At 53.5% G+C, this 8,111-nt stretch overlaps 1 protein-coding gene across 3 annotated transcripts in view; it reads left to right on the top strand.

Annotated features, from left to right (window-relative positions):
* The window catches only part of KCNK12 (potassium two pore domain channel subfamily K member 12), a 59,830-nt gene that overhangs the window by 37,702 nt on the left and 14,017 nt on the right, over nt 1-8,111 (top strand). Inside the window, exon 1 of one of the 3 annotated variants that reach the window (XM_028497218.2) lies at nt 4,792-5,856. The exons of the other annotated variants lie outside the window; for them this stretch is intronic. The gene's annotated coding sequence lies outside the window, so the exon portion shown is untranslated. Of the gene's footprint in view, nt 1-4,791; nt 5,857-8,111 lie in introns of those variants that run through there. 3 annotated transcript variants of the gene reach the window in all.

The following is an 8,111-nucleotide window of genomic DNA, read 5'->3' as shown; positions in this document are numbered from 1 at the left end:
TTTTTCTGGAAGGTTGCCCATCTCCATTTCATTTAGTTGTTTTTCTGGGGTTTTATCTTGTTCCTTCATCTGGTACATAGCCCTCTGCCTTTTCATCTTGTCTGTCTTTCTGTGAATGTGGTTTTTGTTCCACGGGCTGCAGGACTTTAGTTCTTCTTGCTTCTGCTGTCTGCCCTCTCGTGATGAGGCTATCTAAGAGGCTTGTGGACGTTTCCTCAGTTTTTTTTTCATATTCTGGGGCATTTGTGTAACTTAAACTTTGCCCTGAGAGTGTCCATTAGAGATCTGTTGACCAACTCTTTATCCAGTGTTTCCTTTATTTTTTCCTCTTCTCTTCTCCCCCACCTCCATCTCCCTGCCTCAGGGCCTTTGCTCTGGCTGTTGATTGGCCTGGAACACCCTTCCCCTAGATGTCACCTCCTTCCAGTCCTTCATCAGATGTTACTTCCTCAACGAGGCCTGCCCTGACCCACTCACTTAATACTGCAACCTGCCCCCTCCCTTCCCCAGGCTCTCCCCACCCGCTCAGCCAACTCTTTTTACTTCTTCTTCTTCTTTTAAAATTTTTACTTATTTATTTATTTTTGACTGCACTGGGTCTTTGTTGCCGTGCGCGGGCTTTCTCTAGTTGTGGCGAGCAGGGGCTACTCTTTGTTGCTGTGCACGGGCTTCTCATTGCAGTGGCTTCTCTTGTTGCGGAGCATGGGTTCTAGCAGCCTGGGCTTCAGAAGTTGTGGCTCACAGGCTCAGTAGTTGTGGCTCCTGGGCTCTAGAGTGCAAGCTCAGTAGTTGTAGCACAAGGGCTTAGCTGCTCCGCCGCATGTGGGATCTTCCTGGACCAGGGCTCAAACCCGTGTCCCCTGCATCGGCAGGCGGACTCTCAACCACTGCGCCACCAGGGAAGCCCGGCAGGCGGATTCTTAACCACTGTGCCATCAGAGAAGCCTCCTCCTCCTCCTCCCCCTCCCCCTCCTTCCTCTTCCTTCTCCTTCTTCCTCCTCTTCCTCTTCTTGTTCTCCTTCTCCTTCCTCTTCCTCTCCTTCTTCCCCTTCTTTTCCTCCTTCTTCTTCCATAACACTTGCCACTTTCCAATATGCCACAGAGTTTACTTGCACATTATGTTTGTAGTTTACTATCCATCTCCCGGGCTGAAATGTAAGCCTCGTGAGAGAACTTTGTCTTGATCACTCATGACTTCCAAGGGCCTGGTAGATGGTGGGCCCTCAGTAACTATTTCTTGAGTGAATGAAAGCCTCCTTCACAGGCTCCTCTTCTGCTCTTTAAATGCTGGGGTTCCCCAGGGGCCCCCATTCTCATACTGTACATGCTTCCTGGGATGTCTTATCCACATGACCCTTGAACCCAAGTTCCAGCCCAGACCCCCAAGACTCTCTCCCACTGCCTCCACCTGCTTGGGTAAGGCATCTTTACCATTCAGCCAGCGGCACCTCCTCTAGGAAGCTCACCCAGACCTCTCCTCTTGTTTCCTGGCATTCCATGATGTCTCCCATATATATAGCCAAATAAACTGGAAGACTTGGAAGGAATTTCTTTAAGAAGAAATTGTGAATAGCATCTTATGGAACGCTAAGTGCAGAACTGTCTTGAGAAAGACAAAAGCAACCTCTGAGAGCCAGGAGCTGGCCCAGCACTCACAGCTAGGCAACAGGGAGTGTGGGGGTGGGGTTCTGACCTTGAACATAAGCAATTTCCCAGGACATCTACATCACATGAGGCCACCTGGGGACCAGGGTGGAGTGAGAGTAAAAACCAAACCACTCACTGGTAATCATGTCTGAATGGAGACCAAATAAGAACATCATCCAAACCACAAAAATGACCAAACACCCCCATCTGGTTAACATGAGCGACTGCTGCTTCTTTACCAATCCCAGCTTTGGCCTTGCCCCGTCATTCCCCCTTCTAGGTAAGAATTATTAAAATACCCAATCCTAGAATTACCCCTGCTCCCTGCTTTGGTAGCATCCAATCCAGAGCAAAGCCCTGCTTTCTTGAGCCCTCCCCCAACTCACCTAACTCAAGCCCAAATCCTGAATGAGTTCTTTCTTGATACCTGCTGACAGCGATGCCCCCATGGGGGACAGTCTCCCTTGTTAAAGTGAGTCAGTAGACTCAATTTTGTTCAACTGCAGGTGTGTACCTGGTGGCCTTTGGCAGCAGGGTATGGACAATATCGTACATCTGAGTATTCCTCCCCTCTCCCATGCCTGGCACACAGCAGGTCTCAAAACCATGTTAGATAAATTAACCAAAACTAAGACGGAAACCACATTTCTGGTACGGAACCTGCTGGTGGTCACTAGACAAACCGCTGGTTCTGCCAGGAATTTAGCAGCTGTTCCTTGAACTCCTGCATTATAAAGTGTGAGAGGAAACCTAAGACACGGGTCACGTCCTCATCGGCAAGGCACACAGAAACACACAAGGTTAAATGATCCTGTGGGGCCACAGTCAGTAGCACGGGGGCCCTTGTGAGCAGCACATAATTAAATGCCTGATGAACTCGAAGTGCTGTCAGGTGACAAATGCAATTCAGGTAGGTGAACAGAAAAGGAAAGAAGTTGTCGCAGACTTTGAGAGATGGGGAATGGCGGGTGCAAAGGCACAGAGGAGGGAATGTTCGTGGTATGCTTGCTGGACACGAGGTTCTTTCAGGCTGGGATTCTGGCCGTCCTGCTCACCTCATATCCCCACAGCTCCTGACACAGAGCAGGCTTTCAGTAACTACCTGGCGGTTGAATATGTGTGTGTGTGGATCAGTGAGGGGACTCGTGGCCCTGAAGAAGAAGGTTCAAAGAGAGGAGATGATGCTAGAAAAGTTGGGGCCTTGAATCCCAGTCTAAGAAATTCCGGATCTTCCTGTCACTTGGGAGCTCACTGTGGAGTGAGCAGGAGAGAGATCTGGGCAGAGCCGTGCTTCAATGCAATCGATCTGGGACAATGTGCAGAATGGGCCAGAAGGAGAAAGAGTGTTTTCAGAAAACCAGGAATCTGGGTCCCAAGTCATCAGGGCCTCTCTGTGCAAATGGGGGGGGAGCGGGGATTAAAGGCAAGGTCATCACCATGAGGCGGAAGGAATGTGGGATTTGGAGTCGGCAGACCTGAGTTGGAATTTCTGGGACCTTGGACAAGGTCCTTAACACCTCTGAGCCCTAGCCTCCATCTCCTGTTGCTTGGGATCTGGTACGGACTCATGCCATAGGCGCAGGGCAGGCATTTTGGCCACAGCAAGTCCTCCTGCATGGTACAGTTGTTTGCATGTTTCAAAACAAAATCACAGGGTCTTCCCTGGTGGCACAGCGGTTGAGAATCCACCTGCCAATGCAGGGGACACGGCTTCAAGCCCTGGTCTGGGAAGATCCCACATGCCGTGGAGCAACTAAGCCCGTGCGCCACAACTACTGAGCCTGTGCTCTAGAGCCTGTGAGCCACAACTACTGAGCCTGTGTGCCACAACTACTGAAGCCCACGCACCTAGAGCCTGTGCTCTGCAACAAGAGAAGCCACTGCAGTGAGAAGCCCGCGCACCGCAAAAAAAGAGTAGTCCCCGCTCGCCACAACTAGAGAAAGCCCACGCGCAGCAACGAAGACCCAACGCCGCCATAAATTAATTAATTAATTAATTTTAAAAAACAACAAAAACCACAAAATCACAGCCACGATCTCTGAACCAAAGGCTGAGTCAGGCCTTAAGACGTGGAATGGAAAGAGCCGTGAATGTGGGGCTTGGGACCTGAATGCTGGTGGTGTTCTCTCTCTCACTGGTCATTTTACTTCTCTGAGCCTCGGTTTCCATTCCTCAATAGTGACCAGAAGCCACACAGTGCCGCAGCCCCCGGGAGCAGCTCTGGGGATCCCTGTGTGAACGCTGCAGCAGATTGCGGTGCATAGCCTAAGGCTCTAGCCATCCAGCCCCTCCGCCCCTCCCTCCCTGTAAGCCAGTGACCAACCTCCCTTCCCCGCAGGGCGGCTGGGAGCAGACTGTGCGTAGGAACAGCCGCCGCCCCCTTTGCAGAAGGAGACGCCCTCAGCCCTTAGCCTCAGTCCAGGGGCACAAGTCTAGGCCGACCTGACCCAGCCAGGCCCTAACGGAGCCCTTCGTGCTGGCTTATCAGCCGCTCAGGCTAGGGGCCACGTCAGCAGACCACGCCCAGAGTTCCCCGGGACCCTCCACAGCGCTCCCCTGGCTGCAGCTTAAAGTGCGGTTTGTTTTCATCGTGCCTTCTTGGCTTGCTTGCTCCAGACGGCCTCTGTGAGAAGAGGTATGGCGAGGCGGCCAGGCACCAAGGCCAAGTCGGTGGGATGGACTCGGAGCCCTGAGGAGCGGCCCCGAGGCACGAGCCTCTAGGGCACTGGCCCCTTTCTTCGCGTCTCCCCTCAGCCTGGGCACAGAGGCCCTCCTTCAAATGTGGTTCACAGCTGCGTGGGCAGCGATGAGCCCGTGCTTCGCCAGGTGGATAAAAACTGAATTAACTGAGAGGAATTGGAACTGTGCACGTGAGAGCAGGGGCCTTTGCTTGACAGGAACCACCGCAGATTCCCTTTGAAAAATCTGCTCCTCTCTGATCTAGGATTTGAGATGAAATGTGATTCGGCTGACATCACGTTGACACTTTCGGGTTGGTGGACCTGCTTTCTCCCCACAGCAGGTGTGTCTGCCCTTCTGAGAGGTGGCCTGTGCCTCACCACAGCCCTGTGTGTGGGGGGGACCCTAAGGTGGAGGGAGCAAGGCCAGGGCTGGGCGGGCTTCAGGGCTTTCCTCATCTCACTGCCCCAGTGCGGGCTCTTGATGGCCAGACTTCTGTCCCATTAGGGACCGTCCCTGCCTTCCCTGGCCTTGGAGCCAGTCTTCTCCCCAAATTCTGGGCTGAGGCTAAGGCTCTGCTCCTTTTGTGGTGGGCAGGAGGGGTAGTGAGCTCATCCCTGGAAAGGATTAGTCATCAGAGAGACAGGGACAGATCTGCGGGGCAGGACGGAGGACGGGCTCTATATAAATGAGTCATCTCCCCTCCAGCTCCGAGGGCCCGAGCTTGACAGCTGCTCCAGCTTGGGCCCCGGGAGAGATTGGTAAGCGGGAGCTTCCCGGAGGCAGGAGTAGTTAACTGGCTTTTAATAACTCATTTTGCTGAATTATTTCTGGTGAGGAGAGAAAACCTTAATCCCACAGATGAAAAGCGCAGGGGGGGCAGGTTCAATCAGCCCCACTGGCGAGGAAGACAGCGCCGAGGTTCGAAGCTGATTCTTGGGGTCACTTGCCCATCACTCCTAAATTACCGAAACTTTCCTAATGTTAAAAATCCCCGACCTGCAGCCTGCAGGGTTCAGCCTTCTTTTCCTAGCCCCTCTGCCCTCTCAGCCATCCCCACACGCCCCCTGCTCTCAGCAAACGAAGATCATCCCAAAGGCCCCCAGAGAACAAGCAAAACTGAACAGGAGAATGGAAGGGTCCACTTCCTCCATGTGACTTGTGTTTTTCTGTGTTGCCTCTTTGTCCTGAGTCAGGGAGCATCCAGCACGAGCCGAGCCCCGCGCCCGGCTGTGGTGGGAAGGAACCCAGCGCTGCGCCCTCAGGGAGCTGCCCATCTCGGTTACAATTTAGACAAACCCTCCAGCGGCAGCAAACGTCACAGCCCACAGTCTCAGCTTTCCCACCACGGGCCCACTCTCCGGCGTCGCCTTCCCCCATTGCCACCCTTGATTTCAGGATTGGAAAAGGTGGTGCCTCCCCACCCCCCACCCACCCCACCCCCACCCTCGGCGCAGGGACCAGAGCCTGAAGCCAGCCCAGAGGGGACGCTGCCACTCACCGGGGACCGCCGAGGACACAGAGGCCCGGTGAGACGCAGGGACAGCAAGTTAGCGGTAGAGTCGTCTTAGGTGTGTGTACGGGGGGGCTTGTCCTTTCCGCCGAAACTCCTAGTCCGTGGTTCGCCAGTTCCTCGCTCCACCTTCGGCTCTTCAGCTGCACTGTGAGGGCTGGGGCCTCGCCTGGGCGTTTCCCAGCTACGCTTGCTGCTTCTCGAGCGCACCAGGGAGCCACCTCCTCATTTACTCCTCACAGCAACCTTACGAAGTAGGCGGTCATCAGGCCACTTTTAGGGGGAGAAATAACGTGTCCCCATTGGCCCATCAGCAAGTGGAGGCGTCAGAGCCTGACGCCACAGCCTCTGCTCTCAACTCTCCAAGAAAGCTGATGCTGGCCCTTCCCAAGCCTGCAGGAAGGGAGACTCCCTGAGTTTCTCTTCTGCAGCTTGATGTTTCCAGGGTTTGTAAGTCTCTACAAGGCCAGCCATGTTGCTGGATGCCAGGCCCAGATGATGGAGAAGCTTCTTGCGGTGCCAGGTGACACCCTCACAGCCACAGTGCTCCTGCAAGTTCAGCCTGAGTACAACGTGGATAGGAGGGTCTCCCAGCCTTGTCCTTCTCCTTCTTCCACAGGTTCATCCACTCCATCGGCAAGAGTTACTAAACGTTGTCTGTGGGCTAGACGCCAGGCTGCACGTGGGAACCAGCCAGGCTGAACCCAGCCCCTTACCCTGGCCCTGTGCACACCGCTCTCCCAGCAGGGCACACCTTTCTCAAGCCCAGGCCTCTACTTCCTCCCTCTCGAAATCCCATCCACCCTACAAGACTGAACACAGATACCTCTTCCTCCATAAGACTCTCCCAGTCACTGCACCAGGAGAACATCAGCCCTGCTTCTGACCTAGGCTGGACTGGGAACTAATTTAAATTTCCCAGGCGATTCCATTATGGAGCCAGAGTTAAGAACTGCTGCTCCAACCAAAAGCAACCTATGTCTCTCTCTTCCGAACTCTTGTGCATTTAACTTTCTCCCTTATCACATCGCAAGCTCCCTCCTCTAGTTTCACACCTGGGCTCTGCCACTTGCTTGCTCTGTGATCTGGGCAAGTTATTTAACCTAAGTGTCTTTATTAAGTGTGACTCAGTTTACTAATCTCACAAATGGGAATGATAACAGTTCCCATTGTAGTTCATCAAATCTAAGACACCATCAATTATAAATGTACCAATAACGTGTACCATTAAGAATTTAGAATGCTACCAAATAAACTATGTCAAGTCATTGATCGTAAGATGCATCCTGATTTCAGGGCTGTTAAAATTTGAGGAAAAAGGCTGTGACTTAGAATGAATGCTACCCAGTGCCTCACAGAGCTGTGAGGATGGAATATGCATCGATACACACGAAGCTTTGGCACAGTGCCCGGAAATAGTGAGGGCTCAACACATTTCAGCTATTATTATCCCCTCCGCATTTCCATTTGTCACTAAAGTTCTACCAGCCTTCCTTTCACTCCCAACCCTCCCAAAAGGTTTGGCCAGGCTGGTCAGTTGTCCTCCTCAGGGGAGGGACTTGGAGAAGGATGACATGGGCAGCCTTGAGGTTCCAGGCCTGGGGCTCCAGTCCCAGGGAAGTGTCTCCTCTCAAGCGTCCAGCCCTCCTCCATGGAACGTGGCCAGAAACTTCCCTGCTTCTCCCCAAGAGTCCGTGTCTCAGCTCCAACCACAGAGCAGCCCGATGGCAGCCCCACCCTCTGCCCACAGCCCACTCCACATCTCCCACTGTTCCCTGTTTGGAGAGGGAGAGGCGCTGGAAGACTAGGCTGCTGGCCTGGCCTTGGGTGGGCAAGGCCCAGTTCTGTGTGACCTTTAGGCTCCTTGATTGTAAAAGTGAGCCTGTTATCCCTCCTCCAGCCAGTCAGGAAGGATCCCGGGAGAGGGGGATGTTAGGAGACACTCCCCAAAGTAGTGTGCCCAGCAGACAAGTAGGGCCATGGCTAGGGCTGCCAGATTTAGCAGATAAAAATACAGGACTCCCAGTCAAATACGAATTTCAGAAAAACAACGAAACATTTTTTAGTGTAAATATGGCCCGGGCAATGTTTGGGATGTACTTACATTAAAAAGTGTTTTGGGGCTTCCCTGGTGGCGCAGTGGTTGAGAGTCCGCCTGCCGATGCAGGGGACACGGGTTCGCGCCCCGGTCTGGGAAGATCCCACATGCCGCGGAGCGGCTGGGCCCGTGGGCCATGGCCGCTGAGCCTGCGCGTCCGGAGCCTGTGCTCC

The sequence above is a fragment of the Physeter macrocephalus genome, chromosome 12 (assembly GCF_002837175.3).
Source record: "Physeter macrocephalus isolate SW-GA chromosome 12, ASM283717v5, whole genome shotgun sequence".
Classification (NCBI taxonomy): domain Eukaryota; kingdom Metazoa; phylum Chordata; class Mammalia; order Artiodactyla; family Physeteridae; genus Physeter; species Physeter macrocephalus.
The sequence above is the reverse complement of the archived record's forward strand: the minus strand, read 5'-3'. Positions and strand labels throughout refer to the sequence as shown.